Source organism: Mustela nivalis, assembly GCF_964662115.1.
Source record: "Mustela nivalis genome assembly, chromosome: 10".
NCBI lineage: Eukaryota > Metazoa > Chordata > Mammalia > Carnivora > Mustelidae > Mustela > Mustela nivalis.
The window spans coordinates 25,865,650-25,881,973 of NC_139029.1; the positions used below are offsets into that span (position 1 = coordinate 25,865,650).

At 40.8% G+C, this 16,324-nt stretch overlaps 1 protein-coding gene across 7 annotated transcripts in view; it reads right to left on the reverse strand.

Annotated features, from left to right (window-relative positions):
- The window catches only part of KIAA0319L (KIAA0319 like), a 90,407-nt gene that overhangs the window by 69,140 nt on the left and 4,943 nt on the right, over positions 1–16,324 (reverse strand). The gene's annotated exons all lie outside the window — the stretch shown is intronic.

Genomic DNA, 16,324 nt, shown 5'->3' on the forward strand with positions numbered 1-16,324 from the left:
AAACATTTTAGAACCCTAACACTCCCCTGCTTTGTGAGGTGACCTGGAAGCCTCAGTTAGAGATCTTATCCATTACTTTGGGCAAGAGAGAGCTTGTCCAACGACAGAAGGAACAACCTGGGCAATGACACAGGATGTTTCAGACTCTCCCAACTTCACTTGGACTTCTTGATTGCTGTATTCTTAAAATTATTATTAAAGCTTAGTGACGGGTAAGATCTCTAACTCATGTCTCTCTTACCTGACAATTTGATTCTTTACCTTAGCTCAAGGAAATAGAGCCTGGGAGAGGACAAATGGTCAAAAGCACGTATGTCTTTGACAGTGATCAGAAGTAAAAGAAAATGTGAAGTATGGGGCAGGTTAACTGGCTATGACATTGCTAAGAAAATTAATCCCAATAGTTTCCAATAAGGAGAATAGGTACTCTGATCTCTCAGTTCACATATTTACTAAGCGGGATTTTGACTGAGTTATTTATTTTTATTATTAACTGTTATTTTTTAAAAATGTTGCTCTATTATGTGTTCAATAATAAACGCATGGGGGCAAAACAATTCTCTCCCATCCATTCAGTGGATCATAATTCCTCCTCTCAGATGGCTAAAAGACACAGGTTCCAGATTCAGCTGTAGGTCCATCATTTACTATAATTTAACCTTTGAAAAGTCACTTAACCTCTCTAAGATTCAATTTTCATTGTTGTTACTCCCGAGAAAAAGAGTTCATCAGAGGAGGAAGCAGGGGAGCATTGGTAGAGTCAATATTGGATTCTAGAAGTAACTTGGATAAAAGGTAAGATGAAAATAAGCTCCAATTTTAGATCAGTTCCTCTCCTGCCCACGCCGCCATAGCCTGGCTCTGCTCCCAGGGTCTAAGCAAAAGCAATATTAAATCTTTACAAAAGAGGGTTTACATAGAACCTTAGACTGAAAACTCTTTGGGAAAGTCTGGATCTCACTGCTGGTAGGAGCAGGTAGAAAGCTTACCCAGGTAGAGTACAGGAGGACAGAGTCAATCCTTCTAAAGCCAAGACAAAGCAGAGAATACAGAGCTCCCATACGTACTACCTGGAGGATCCCCCAAACTGGGAACTCTGGAGCTAGCAATGCTTACTTATAATTACTACCTCTCAAAATACAGAATTCTAATAAATCTAGCACAAAATCTAGACCTGGTTTCATAATTCCAAGTAGCAGAGTGGAAAAGTCTACAGAATATATAAATTATTGCCGGAGGAAATTCATCAAATGCTTTAGGAAGCCGTGAACAACTCCTGAAACACTGAGAGGCAGTGCTGTTGCCTCTGGCATCTGTAAATCTCAGGTAACAAGCCTGATTTTCCAGGTAATTTGGAAACTGCTCTGGCTGCCAACCAAGAAGGAAGCAGAGACAGAATGCCCACAACCATAGGAACCATAGTGTTAAGGTCATTGGGAATTCATACTTAAGCCAAATTCATCAAATCATATCCCAGTGGAAAGGCTGACATGGTGGGAGTAAGAGTAGAGGGAATGCCCTGCCAGTATGACTTCAAAAAACAAAACAAACAAACAAACAAAACCAGCTGGTACCTTCTTCTGCTGGGGTGAAAGGGGAGCCAAGTTTCTGTAGACAATAATTATATATGCAAAATTTGCACTTACTTTTTTTTTTTTTTAAGATTTTATTTATTTATTTGGCAGACAGAGATCACAAGTAGGCAGGGAAGCAGGCTCTCCGCTGAGCAGAGAGCCCGATGTGGGGCTTGATCCCAGGACCTTGGGATCATGACCTGAGCTAAAGGCAGAGGCTTTAACCCACTGAGCCACCCAGGTGCCCCTGCACTTACTTTTAACATCATTGAAACTAAAATTCCTTTCTAGAAATCTCACTATTTTATAATATGGTTAAGAACCCCATTCAAGGGGTGCTTGGGTGGCTCAGTGGGTTGGGCCTCTGCCTTCAGCTCAGGTCATGATTTCAGGGTCCTGGGATAGAGCCCCGCATTGGGCTTTCTGCTCAGCACGGAGCCTGCTTCCCTGCCACCTCTCTCTGCCGCTTCCTCTCTGTCTACTTGTGATCTATGTTGAATAAATAAAAATTAAAAAAAAAAAAGAATCCATTCAAAACTTTCCTTTGATGATGATACTTGTAAGGAACTATTATCAAGCAGTGAAGCAGCAACCTTAAATCTGGTGAAGTCAGTGACTGAACTCTAGCTCGACCCCGTCTTCCTGCAGCTATAACCAAAAGTATACATTCTCTCAGAAGCAATGGGTCTCAGCCAAGATGGCTGCCATATGAAAATGAGACAAGCAGGCATATTATCAATCCTGAAACAACTTACAGGAACTGTTCAAATACAAACCACCTCAGGGGGCACCCTCCACTTTCCTTTTGACTGTCAGCACGTCTGTTACCTGTACACCCACTAACAAACAAATACAAAAATGGTTCCAGTGACTCCCCACACCAGTTCTCTCCCACGGGGGTTAGCACATTCAGAAAGCAAAGCAGGGGAGGTAACTAAATCCTCTGAAGGGCACAGTCAGGTATTATGAAGTTTGATAATAACTGGTGCCCTTTCTCCCTTCAAAAGGGCCAACACTTTTTCCTCAACTGCGCACAGGTTAGACTGAAAGGTGGCAGCAGCCTCACAAAGCAGCCCTTTGAAAAGGAAATAATTACCATTCATTCATTGCCTTTGCTGTGTGCCTAGCTTTGTTAAGAGCACAGTTTGTTAAATGTTGTGGTGTAGGTGATTTGCTGAAACTAAACTAACTGCTAAATAAGAATCAATAGGCTTTGTGTCCATGTTCTGACTCCTTTCCCTTAATGGTATGTAACATTTCCATTTTTCCCAAAGACCATTCTGATGAAAGACAAACTCCCCATGGAACCAGCTGCCCAAAAGATACCTCAAAGTCACTATCCATGTTAACTCTTGATGGTCTGCTAGATGGAAAACAAGCTTCCAGCCATGTGATCACAAAACCTGAGCCCCAGAGCACTTCTCTGATTAAGAGTATTCTGAAGTGGGGCGCCTGGGTGGCTCAGTCCATTATGTGTCTGCCTTTGGCTCAGGTCATGATCCCAGAGTCCTAGGATTGGGTCCCACACTGGGATCATTGCTCAGTAGGGAGCCTCCTTCTCCTTCTGCCTCCCATTCTCTCTGCTTGTGCTCTCTCCGACAAATAAATAAATAAAATCTTAAAAAAAAAAAAAAAAAGAAAAAGCACTCCAAAGAGAAAATCCTCTCTGTAAACACTGTCACTAACGAAGCCTTAAGGTGCTGGATTATGGCAAATTGCTGAAGAGAAAAACCATAACATCTCTATAGAAGATGCCAATATTTATGGGTAAAAGAGGAGGAAATGTTCTTTTAATCTACCTACCTAGGGCATAATACTGATACTTAACAGGTTAAAGGAACTATAAAAACCACCCTCATTTAATCTTGGTTTAATGAAAAAAAAAAATACACCCAGTATCCAAGGTGAGGATCATACAGAACCTTCTGGAAATCTGAGTTAAAAACAAAAACAAAAACCAAGCAAACAAAAACAAACAAAAAAATTGTTTCCAAAAGAAAATCCCATATCAGGATCAATATCATTATTCTATCTCACCCATCTTCTCTACCACACAGGTTGAAGTTGTGGCCCCTGAAATAGGACTGACTGGGTCTGAATCTATGCAGCCAACTTAACTAGCCATGTCATCTTAGCTCATTTTTCTTGGTTTCTTCACGAGTAGAAATAGGAATGATAACAGTACCTAAACTCACAGGGTTGTTATAGACATAAAAAAAGGTAAGCTATGCAAAGTAGTTAACACAATGCCTGACATGTAGTTAAAGCTCAGGATATATATTAGCTGCCATTACTTTTGTTGTTACTACACTTCATTTTAGCACAGGCATCACTTTTTCCAGAAAGCCTTCCTTGAGGAAACTGTTACCCCAGGGTCCCTCCCTGCATATCTTCTATCACAGAATTTTCTTTCACTGGATCATATTTGGCTACCTCATTTACTCTTCCCCGTTTAAGTGCTGGGTTGCTTCTCATATTTCTGTATTAGTAGGCCCAGTAAAATACTTGGCTTATAGAAGGCATTCAAAGAATTGTTTAAACACTTACCCAAAATTTAAATAAATGTATGCAATTTTTTAAACTGACAAAATCTAGCAAAAGATGTCAGCTCCACTACAGATTTACCTGAGTTGTTGTCATTTGAATCAGCTCCTTAATACTAATTAATTTCCTTGGCTAAAATGCAGCAGGGACAGGAAAGAAAAGCAAAGTTCCCAGTTCACTGAGGAATGAGAAAACAGCTTTCTGAATTAGACTGAAGAGAGCACTGAATGGGAGGTTTGAGATGTGCAAAAGAGACACAGAAGAAAAGCCAAATGGACTAAGAAGACATTGTTGAATCGAACATAACCACCTAGAAAAGAGCCTTTCCTGCCTAAACTGAAAAATCCTTTCAAATCATAAAGCAATCTTTACTCATGAAAGGACAAACCAAATTTCCGTTCCCCTAGCTAGTTCAGGTCACTCCACCTCACTCAAAGGAAAAACAGGCTTTCACCACAGAACTTTCTGAACAAAGTGACAGTGGAGAATGGTTTCCAGTTCACCTAGACAAATGGCCATTCATCACAGATGACATCTAGATCCATTCAATTTTCCTTCTTCTGAGCAGTGACGAGAAGGAAAAGAAAAAACTCAAAATTTTGCTCACCTAGGCAGAAAAGATGGAAACTAGTCTATCACAATTCTAATGCCTCCAGTGTCCACCTGATACTCTTAAAAAAATCAAAAGTTTGCATTAACTGGATACAGTTGCTATTAAGTTTCAAAGACCTATCTGTAAGGTTTAGACTAAAGCCATTTTCACAACCAAGCAGCAAGTTAGAGTATTAATCAAAACACTGGTATAGCTGAAAGTAGCTCTCCTGCCATAAAGTCACCAAAAATGATCCAGTCATCAAGGCCCTTACAAAATTTAAAGGCAGATTGGAGCCAAATGATTAAACCATTAAACGATTAAACTTATAATATTTAAAGGCAGATTGGAGCCAAATGATTAAACTATTAAATGATTAAACTTTGTAATATTTTAAGGCAGATGGGAGGCAAATGATTAAAAAAAAAAAAACACCAAAAAACTTGTAACTAGGGTGGTATATGGCTGCATATAATATACTCAGATATACTCAGACTTCGCTTTTTCTCCCACCACCTTATGACTAAAAGACTGAAGAATGCTGTCAGCAAGAAGAGCACGCCTCCAAGCCACAGCATGAAGGAACCCACACCTCTCTAAGTAACACTGGCTTTGTACCTCAAAAAGCACAGGTATCAAATGATAACAGATAAACCCTAGCCTGTACATAAAAGTGGTTCTAAAAAGAAACTGTTTTTCTATTGAGAAAACCCCCAGGTCTGGTGTGATGAACCTAGCAATTCCCTCTATGGACCACTGGCAGATGTTATTGTTAAAAACCTGCAGTTGACTGCCGTCTCTGACTGCAGGGCTGATAAATTATTTGCATTCATCACAATCATACCAACCTTCTCTGGAAACCCACACAGTGAACCTTGAATCAGAGCACTGCTTTGTTTTGGGGGAAGGTTTTTAAAATTTTTTTGCTGGCTGATTTGGTTTTCTAAAGAGAAGGTCATTTAGAGGACTGTGGCAGAGATATGTAAATTAAATAAAATAACAGTAAGCTTGAGAGGAAATAAGAAAATAATGGAGCAAACCATGAAGTGCTATTTCAGCAGATAGGGTCAATAGAGGAAAAGTTTATGTCAATTTATCCATTAAAAATCTCTCTTTTTGGAGAATTATGTAAGTGTCATAAAAAAAAAAAAAACACCCTGCAGTGGGCTGAACTGGGACATGTGAGGACTCAATACAACCAAGCTTCAAATACTTAAATATCTTAAACCACTTTTTGCTTATAGCAAATAAAATGCAGAGCTACAGATGCTTTCTCATCTGTGTGTAAATGAAAGCAAAACTGTGTGAGTAGTTAGTATTCTTAGAATTTTTGAGAGCCAGTTAATTTAAATTAAATCCAAGCCAATCTGTATCTGTACAGAAATAATTTTCTCAGGGCTCTTATTCTCTAGACTTTACAGAGCTATACATACTCCGTCTCTACCTCTCCCTCTGAGATAAAGAACAGAAAAGAGCTCTGCAGGTTAAAAACCACTTCAAATGACTCTGGGAGAAGGAAGTTCAAAGGGATTAGAATATCACTTGTCTCAGCAGCCTGTTATAGAACAGGGTTCAGCTCTTCCCTGCCCGATTCTTTGTGCTCCCATGGCACATCTTGGAATTTATCATGCTTCTATATGTTTCTATATCTATCTCTGCCTCCATAGTGTGAACTCTCTGATGCCAGGAACTAGGTTTTATTTAGCTTGGGACAGTGTCTTTTGACCTGAATTGTATGTATCTACAGTATGTACATAACACCTAGATATAAACTATCATTAGGAGATTTGAATTAAGCAATCTAGAGAAGGTATTAAAAATGCAATAAGCATATTTTAAGGCACTGAATATAAGACAACATATACAAATAACTAGGGATCATAAACATTAGGAGAGTGTAATCTAGTTAAAGCATCAACATAATGCAGCACCAACATTCAGATAATTTGTACGGTTTGGTTTATTTACTGCAGTCGTGGGGCTCCTAACAGACTTCATATTGAAGACATGTACTTACACATATCCTTCTCTTAAACCTCCATTTTCAAATTCATTATAATACCCATTCTACTGACAGAAATAAAAATTGGGGCAAGATGGTCAACACTTCTCACTACCAAATGACACAGTATGGACTCCCTGAAGCCACAGAGATACTGGCCTTTCCTTAGCATCATCTGTAAACCAGCAATATTACTCTGCTGCTTCAAAAGTGACATTAGTTCTGGGCAGGACAGTAAGGATATCTAAATGTGTGTGACTAGCAGACACACACACACACACATTCTCTCTCTCTCTCCACCCCCACCCCCAGACACATAGAAAAACCCTTGAAAACACACCATACACATGGCCTTCGCTCTTCACCTCTTCCTCCCCACTGACAGAGGCAGCCATGCTGCCAAGGCAGCAACCCCCACATGAAATATGAAAAAGTGGAGGCGAAACAGCTCCATCAAAACAGCGTGGAAAGGAAAGGAGGGTGTGCTTGTCAGGGAAAGTCTCTGTGGAAAGGCCAGACAACTTTTGCTTCTGCTCGACCATCCCTGGCAAATGACCCTGCTCAAGGTCCGCTTACCTGAGCTTAGAAGCCAAGCCCTCCCTTTAACCTTTCACAGACGAGGTAACGGGAAAATTCACCCTGTTAGTTGAAAAGTGCATTGTGAGAAATGTCAGCGTGCGACTGATAGGCATACTCTGGAGAGCGCAGCTGAGAGCGGTTTTGAAAAGAAGCAGTTAGAGACTGAGAGAATAGAACGCGCAGGTAGAGAGAGCGAGGCACTGCTTCTGCACTTGGGGCTGCTTTGCTTCCTTCGAAAAGCCACAGACTGACCCAGCAGGACGCAGATTACTCAACTTTCTGAAATGGAATCAGGCTCTTCAGCTTCTCTATTTATTCTGATGAAGACTCACTCATTTTACTGGCTCACTTCCGTAAGCCTCCAGCTGATGCAGGTTGCCCCCAGTTAAAGACAATAAACATGGAGCTGTATCTCTCTCTCACACACACACACATTAACATATACACACAGAGAGAGACGCAAACAGAAGAGCCATTTCTTTTAAAAGCCAGTCCTTTCAAAAATTTAAGCCTGAACCTGAAATTAGAGGAGAGAAGGAAAACCAGATCAATATAAACACGCCATCTCCCAGGCCTGATTATACCAGTCATTCCCTTTATTACCTAAAAGTGAGAGAGAGAGAATCCGTGAGCACACATTTATTTCAAACGCAAATGTGCTGCTGGATTAGAATCAAAGCATAATGTTAAGCCAGTTGGAAGAAAGACAGCATTCCTAAAAATCCTGTCATTCACTGGGAGGGTTTGAGAAGGGGAACAGGATGAGTGACACTGGGCACTCACCACGGCAGCAGCTGTCTGCAGTCGGTGGGGTTTCGAACAGGGCTTGGCCAGCATTCCTCTATGCTTTTGTTTCTCCTAGAAGTGTCTGTAAGGGTTAATGCACTATTCAGGGACATTCTTAACTCTTGCTTATCTTAGGGTATTTTACAGGTTTTTTGTGATTAACCAGAGAAGTTCAGAATTTGTAGGATTCGGTGCTTGCCTGATGCTAGGCATGGGAACCATTCACCAGATGGCCTGAGTAACCACCCTGATGCCAAAAAGACAGGAGCACACTGACACAGAAAAGAGTTTCAAGAGCTGCCTGGCTGGGTATATCTAATATTTATTATGAAGTCACCAGAGGACAAACACTTCCAAGTTAGGGACAAAGGCTGCAGCTGTCACCGTTCCCCAAATCTCGAGATAACCACCCTCACCGCTTATCAGGGGACACTGGTGGAGAGAGTAGCTAGATTGAAAGGAGAGCTGGAAATATACTGTATTGTAGACAGGGGCTTCACCTACACAATTCTTAGCAGAAGATTACTCTATTGAAGCCAGACATCAAATTGCCTAGTCTCCTACATTTCTAGGATTTTGCAAAGAAGACTGGGTCTCCTCGGTCACTGAATTACCCTGGGACCCCAGGGAGACATCAGCCTCTTCCAAGGGACTCTTGATACCAATAATAACATCATCCCTTCCAAAAAGATTTTTCTGTCCCCTAGGAATGGCAAAGGAATCAACACACTGCAAGCTCCAGGAGCACAGAGACCATGTCTGCCTTACTCACCACCGCATTTCTAATGTCTAGGATTATAGGTACGCAATAAATGGGTTTCAAAGGAAGGGACTAACTCTGGCAAGCTACTTCTGACACAAAATCCAAATGTGCTATTGGATCAGCCTCAGTCAAAGCAATAACCAGGCCTATCACAAGGCCTTACCAAGCACGGCACATCATCATTTTGGGGGACAGTGAATCGGGGCTGAGGGCCAGGTGGTGTCATGAGAGCAGAACAGAGTTCTGTTCCAGAGAAAAAGTATCCCTGGCTGAAGGAGGAAATAAATGTCATGTTCCTCAGTGGCGTGTTTTAAATATGGAAAACAGACAACAGAACTCATCCTGTCAACCAACCACAGGTCTATACAGGGATATGAATGATGGTTTCCTTTTCCTAACAGTGCAGAAAGGCTAGCTGCCTACCTGCATTCTACTTCTAAAAATGTAGCAACGGAGATCCACTTGGTGGAGGTTCAAGAAGCTAGCAGAGAACTCAAACCTGCTGCCCACTGAGTCATCTGGGGTTAGACAAGAGTTAAACCAAACAGGATTTTACATTATCATTTTATAATGACTACTGTTAACATTTGCTGAATTGTTATTTATGCACCTGGGTGTAGGTAAAATATTTGTGTGAACATTTTATTTAATCCTCACAACAATCCTCTGAGAGGTACAGTCATTCTCATTTTGTAGATGAGAAACCTGATGAAAGGTGGGTTTCAGTAACACCACCCCATATATAAGAGAACCAGGACTCGGCTGATGACTAGGTAGGTAGTCAAGCCCCATTCTTGCAATTTCTTTCTGAAATTTATCCATGGCTGTCTGAAATCAAAAGTGGCTCAAAGATCTTAACCACATAAGCTGACTTTTCTTAACAAAGCTCTTGGATGAAGGATCAGAAAGAAAGCTAAAAGGCAGGCCCTCAAACCAAGAGCTAAGCATTTTGACCCAAACTTTTCAACACTACTCATCTGAGATGTCTAAACACAAACCACACACACAGTTCTCAATCACATTCCTATCAATTTCACACGATACCGTGAATTGGAAGCCGTTCCAATTAGTAAGATTTTTTTTTTTTTAAAGATTTATTTATTTGACAGAGAGAAATCACAAGTAGGTAGAGAGGCAGGCAGAGAGAGAGAGAGGAGGAAGCAGGCTCCCTGCCGAGCAGAGAGCCCGATGCGGGACTCGATCCCAGGACCCTGAGATCATGACCTGAGCCGAAGGCAGCGGCTTAACCACTGAGCCACCCAGGCGCCCCAATTAGTAAGATTTTTATGCAATTTCCAAAATAAGCCAAAAGGCTTGCTTTGGCCCTGCAATTGTTATTTTGTTTTTATAAATTCCTCCACTTTTATTATTCCCTCCCTTGAGGAATTCCTGAGGCAAGTCCACTTCAGACAGTTTTTAAATCACATTAGATTTACTGCCCAATTATGCCATTTTCTTATCCCTCTTCACTTCACACAAGTTAGGAAATACATTTGTGTTTGCATTATGTTTCTGAAGGGCAAAAAGTACTCACCAAAATTATACTCCAAGATACAGAGCAAGACTTAAGATGATTATCTTTTACTGAAGAGTATCTAAGCAAGACACAATTACTTCTTCATTTCATTGGGAGAAAGGTTAATTTTAGAGGATTTTCACTGGTCTTCAGTCAATTAAATTGTGATATAACAAGATCCCAAAGGCTTGCTTAATGCTCGCTGAATTTTAGAATCAAAAAGCCTGCACGATTTGTGTTAACAACCAAAAAACTCTACCTTTCCCCAGCTGCCATGTACTCAAGTCATTATCCTACAATCTGAGGAGACAGATTTAGGATTAATAATTTATCACCTTCCTGTACTGCAATATAGTTAAGAATATAGGACAGTTTGGCAGGAGAAAGTTCCTGCTGAAGGCTCATCGTTATGAGATCTACTCCATTAGGCATCCACCTTAAATCAGGAACCCAGCAATAAGAGCAGAGATATAATGCCCCCTAAAAAGTCTCCTGAAAACGCTATTCTCCTAAATATCAGACCAATGTGTGGTCAAAATATATTACTCTCTTAAAAGAAAAAGATACCATTTAGTCTGTCTGGTATTACAGCCGTCAAAGTACAACCAAAGAGTAGAGGCAAAGGAGGAAAATGAGTTCAGGTGTTTTCTGTCTGCGAGGGGCAAATGGTGGCAGTTAGGAGAACAGAAAGAGAACGGCAACTAGTGGAGAAAAGACTTTTTGCTAAGCTAGGAGCTGACTTTGTCCCATCCTACCCTGAGTTTGGGACTAAATTAAAAATAAAATATAGCAGGGGTGCCTGGCTGCCTCAGTCAGTATAGCACGCAACTCTTGATCTCAGGATTGTGAGTTCAAGCCCCACGTTGGGTGTAGAGATTACTTAGAAAATAAAAAAAAAAACTTTTAAAAACATGGCTGAGATAAATGGAGATCAAAATATCTTTACAGGGGTGCCAGGGTGGCACAGTCGGTTAAGCATCTGACTTGTTTCAACTCGGGTCATGATCACAGGGTTGTGAGATCAAGCCCAGCATTGGGTTCTATCCTCAGCACAGGCTGTGCTTAAGATTCTCTTCCCCCTCTGCCCCCTACCCCCACATACACTCTTGCTCACATGTGTGCTCCCTAAGATTTAAAAAAAAAAAAAAAAAATATATATATATATATATATATATATATATAATCTCTATAAGTGGTAAGATGATTTATATATACTTATATATATAAGTATATATATAAGTGACATATATATATATATATATATATATATAATCTCTATAAGTGGTAAGGTGACTGGAGAACATAGCTTAGATGTACAGTCACAAATGGGCTTTCCAGTACTTAATTAAGCTTAGCCAAATGGACACATGCAGGCTGTTCGGGCATGGGCAGACCAGTTAGAGCATGGCAGGGAGAGAACGCATGCCAATCCTGAATGCATGCCATTCCATACAACAGGATTCTTTTCCAACCTCACCAATCAGAAAAAAGCACTCCTCTCTTCAGGGAGAGAACCAGAGAAAAGGTAGAAAAAAGAGCAAAAATGACCTTCCAGCTTCTGTTCCCTCCTGGGAAGTGAAGTGCCCATTTAATGAGCCACGATACAAAAACAGAGTAGGAAAGAACAATTCTCCTCAACGTGTATATTCCAACATGGTGCTATTTCCAGCATTATCTTTAGGTTAACCCAACAAACCTTACTGCCACCTACTATGTGCAAAATGCTAGCTATGTAACAATGATTAAGACAGTTTAATGAAGGAGACACGTAAGTGATCAATCATAGTAGCCATCTGCTTCCAGCCACATCTGCTAGGATTACTTAAGCTACTGACTTAGAACAGAGGTTACTCCTTGGCATACCTGGTATCAGACCCAATACCTACCATAAATAATTACAGAACTAGACAGAATATACAAGTGCTTTTCGTCAGGAGATGACAGGCAGTGCAAGGCTGAAATCCCCGAGAGAGGTGAAACTTGACCTGAGGCCTACAACTGCCCAGTTCTCTGTTAAGGGACAACTTCCCAACCACGGCACTGACAGCTGGAACCTGAAGAGAACACAGGGGCCTCACTGAGCCCGGAAGCCGAGTTCTAAATTTGGCTAGAACTGGAGAGGTGAGACACTGGAGAGGAAAGAGCTATGAGAAGAGGGAGCCCCAGAAGTCCTCTGGGAAGGTCCCCTGCCAGCCTGAGGGCTGGAATGTAAAGGCACCGGGCAAGACCTGAGGTTTATTAGATAGTAGATGCTACAGCGCTGAGAGGGAAACAGAATCACCAGAGGTCAGGCAGTGCTGGGGGCAGGAATAAGAGCATCTGGAATTTGACTCTGTCAGAGTGAAGAAATCACACCTCAGACTAGCAGACACCAGAAAGGCCTCACCTTAGGACTAAGGACTACACTTTAGAGCAAGACCTCCTCTGGACCTCTCCTCAACACAGCCTAAAACCCCACAGTATAGCATAGTGTAATAAAGATGTACAGACTCTATGAGAACATTAAAGAGTAAGTTCAAACCAAGGACCTCAGGGAACATGTCAGAAAAGAGCTTATGCTTACCTGAATCAGAATCCATCAGTGAGAACAGTAATGGCATATGCCGAGCAACAGAACGCTCTGCATGGAGGCATGAGATGGGACTCTAGGAACAGTGATTCTAACATGGAGGAGAGAAAGGAGTGTGCAATGACTCAGGGATTTCTACATCGGAACGCAAGTGGAGGTGGTCTCTTCACTGCTGTAGGGAATACAGCAGAAAGAGGGGTAAAGGACCCCAGGTTTGGTCTTGATACATTAAGTTAGAGGTAACTGTGAGACATCCAGTTGGAAAAATGTGACATACAGGTGGCTGTGTGCTCTGGAAAGGAGTAAACGAATAGCTATGAATTTGGGAGTCGAGAGCACAGGGGTTACAGTTATGCGGAAAAAATGAGGTTGCCTAAGGGAAACACACAAGAGTGAGACAAGAAAGAGTAGAAAGAAACAGAACCCTGAAGAATAAAACATTGAAGGAACAAGCTGACAAGGGATGAGGGAAAAATAATTAAGAAGTGCAGTGCATCTTCTGGAAGGGGACAGAGAACAGCACTGCATCCCTCTGCCTTTTCACCTACCACGGCACAGGTCTTTAACATTCATCTCCCTCAGGGAACTGGGAGTTCTTCCAGGGCAGGAAGTGCTGTACTGTGTTGTTCTGATCTTTATTACTCGCATGTCTAACCTAGGACCAGACTACTAGTGAGTTCTCAAAACACTCGTTCTGAACTGAATACTTCTCAGAACTTACTTATTAACTAACTGTGTAGTCTACCTCCCAGCAGCAGGGGAATGGCAGTGAGAGTGTTCAGAGCCAGTTGTTAGCTTTCAGCTTATAGGAGCCTCTGTAACTCTCCATGGCTTAGGTTTCCAATGCTGGTTCAGGCCCTCTCACCTCCCACACACATGCAGACAGAACTCTGGAGATGTACATATTCTTTCTTTAGCTATGTTAACATATTTGTGAATACTTAAATCAGATCTTGTTTCTCTCAAAGGCACTGTATCTCCTTAAGGTACCTTCATGTACCTCTGTTCTGAGTGTGTTAATTTTAAGCTTTACCTCTCAAATGACAGATTATGTTAAAGTTTAATTCTCAAAGGACAATTCCCTTATTTCTAACTTAATAATTTATTCAGTCGACAAACATTTTTATGGTGCACCTACTATCTGCCAAGCGCTTGGTACCTACTGGGAATACCCAGTATAGGTAAAATAGGTAAAATGTCTGCCCTTAAGAAGCTGATATCTATTGCAGGAATTTCCAAATTCTTGGTGTCACCTCACTTTCACCTGCAGATAATCCCCAAGTCCAAAATGCTACTTTTAAGCCATTTAACAATAACATTAAATAGAAAAACAGTGATTCAAAGGTCCCTAATGAAAACATAGAGCAACTTTTGTCAGACAAATTATAATCACTGCTTTTTAGCAGTAGGTTTCAGTACCAAACCCAGAAGTTGAAATTAAAAAGAAGCCCACTATGGGGCGCCTGGGTGGCTTAGTGGGGTAAGCCTCTGCCTACAGCTCAGGTCATGATCTCAGGGTCCTGGGATTGAGCCCCGCATCAGGCTCTCTACTCATCAGGGAGCCTGCTTCCCCCTCTCCACCTACTTGTGATCTCTCTCTCTCTCTGTCAAATAAATAAAAGATTTTTTAAAAAGTCAAATAAATAAATAAAAAGATTTAAAAAAAAGAAGAAGCAGCCCACTATACGTAAGTCAGTGGGTGGCTGGGGTTCTGCTAGTGATGGCATAAACTGCCAAGAGGTAAACAGAAATAACAAGAAAGCTGCCTTATTATGGTTAGTTTTTCAAGAATAATCCATATAACCCATAAGCTAAATGATAACAGCAAACAATAAAGAACGTATTTTATTAGAGAAAACTCAAGAGCTCGGTTAAAAACTGAACAAACTCACAAGGAGATAATACCGACTCAGGTTGTCAACGTCAGGTTTTTGCTGCTATTATTCTGTTGTTGCTTTTTCAGGTTTCAGGTAGGCTTCCCCTGCCCCTTATTAAAAAAAAGTTATACATGTACACAGAAAAAAGATCTGGAAAACACAGAAACTGTATAGAGATAATAATGGTAATTCTACCACTCAAAAAATATACAAACTAATTTATTTAATTTCTGTTTCAGACTTTGTTATATAAAAGTATATTTTCTCTTTTCAAAAATGGGCACCATCATGAATGTGCAGTTGTATATCCTGCTTTTATCACTGAACATTAAGAGCATGGGGCGCCTGGGTTGCTCAGTGGGTTAAAGCCTCTGCCTTCAGCTCAGGTCATGATCTCAGTGTCCTGGGATCCAGCCCCGCATCGGGCTCTCTGCTCAGCAGGAAGCCTGCTTCCTCCTCTATCTCTCTGCCTGCCTCTCTGCCTACTTGTGGTCTTGTGGTCTCTGTCAAATAAATATATAAAATCTTTCAAAAAAAACAAAAACAAAAACAAAAGAGCATCTCCCAGGTACTTATTCTTCTAAACTGTGAATTGTGAAGTTTGATAATATTTCGCATGTGGCGTGACACGCTCCTGACAGGTTGTGGCAATGTTTTCCAGTGCAGAATAAATGACTGTTCTCATTTACAACCATCTAAAATATATCCACAACCATCTAAAATATATCCTTGAGATAAACTCCTAAAAGGGCAATTACCAGGTCAAAAGATACTAACTTTTTAAGGATCTCGATATTTATGTCAAAAGTTCTCTGTTCAAACTTCCCAGCACAGTATGAGGGTAACCACATCACCACTAGGCAGCATTAAATATATTTACTTTTATCCTCATCAATACGATAAGCTAAAAAAAGATCTCTCATTTTAATCTGTGGTTCACTGGGGCACCTGGCTGGCTCAGTTGGTGGAACATAGGACTCCTGATCTTGGGATTGTGAGTTGAACCCGCACACTGGGCACTGTGATTACTCAATTAAAAAAAAAATTAATCTGCAGTTCTTTGGTTAGTAATGAGAATGTACATTTATAAATGCTTATACATCATTTTAATTTCTTATTTTTGGTACTACCTGTATGTATCTTTTTTCTCTCTTTGTATGTCATTTATTCATTTTTTCTATTAAGATACTATGTTTGTTAAGAAACTGATGTGAAAAAGTCCTGATAAATTAAAATACATAACAAATCTGTCTGTCTTGTGTTACCTGCATGTTCCCTCAGTTTGAACACACATGGTTTCTTGGTTCTCCCATGGCAGAAGCTCCAAACATCTCTAAAATGAAAGAGGTACAATCTAATCCCCACCAGAACCACTCCTAATAATACCACTTTTGCACTTCTATACTTGGGCTGCTCACCGTTGCTGTTTTTAAGCACCAAGCCGAGGGGATACTAAAGCCTAGCCCAGTAAGCCCACAGTATTCTGTTTAACCAAGTGCTATTGACTACAAATACAGAAACA